Source organism: Fonticula alba (genome assembly GCF_000388065.1).
Source record: "Fonticula alba strain ATCC 38817 unplaced genomic scaffold supercont2.1, whole genome shotgun sequence".
NCBI lineage: Eukaryota > Rotosphaerida > Fonticulaceae > Fonticula > Fonticula alba.
Window position 1 is genome coordinate 4,064,455 of NW_009242971.1, and position 719 is coordinate 4,065,173.

Below are 719 nucleotides of genomic sequence, written 5' to 3' on the forward strand. Positions count from 1 at the left end.
CCCCCCCCCCTCCCCCCGCTCCCCCGTTCTCAGCCATGCCGCACACCCGTCGCAGACAGCCGCATACTCTCGCCAGAGGGGACCACCAAAGAAGATACGCCCGAGGGCCGGGAGGGCGGGAGACACACTCCGGCGGGTCCCTGGACGGGATGTAAGTTTGAATAATGCATCGGTATTTGCTGGTGCGGAGACACCCCTGGCGAGCCAGGGGGCTGTTGCCACCACCCCCGCGAGGCCCTTCCAGTACCCGGCCGTTTTCTCCCCCCCCCCCCCCAGGTGGGAGATGCCTGAGGATGCTGGCCGCCTTTGCGCCGGCCGCGCTGGGCCGATCTGCGCCGTTGCCCACCCCAAGGGAGCTGATCGGCCGCGGCCTTTTGTTGCGGGGATCAGCCATTGACCTCCTCGCCCCAAAGGGCGAGCACCTCTCGCGCGTGCCGGTCTCTCCCCACCGGTCAAGGCGCTCACGGCCCAAGACCCCGGATGTGCCTTGGGTCGAGCATCGGCGGATGCTCTTTTTCTCGCTCGCGCTTGCGCCGGACCTTTGCCGAGACACGGGGGCCACCACACGGCACCACGATTCGCCAGGCCCCCGCACCCCGCCTCCCCGACCCGGATGCTCCTGCCCCGGCCAGGCATGCACCCCTGGCGCGGCCCCGAGTGTTGTTCCCCTGTTCCCCTGTTTCCCCGGGTCCGCCCGGGGGAGGGAGGGGGGGGGGGGG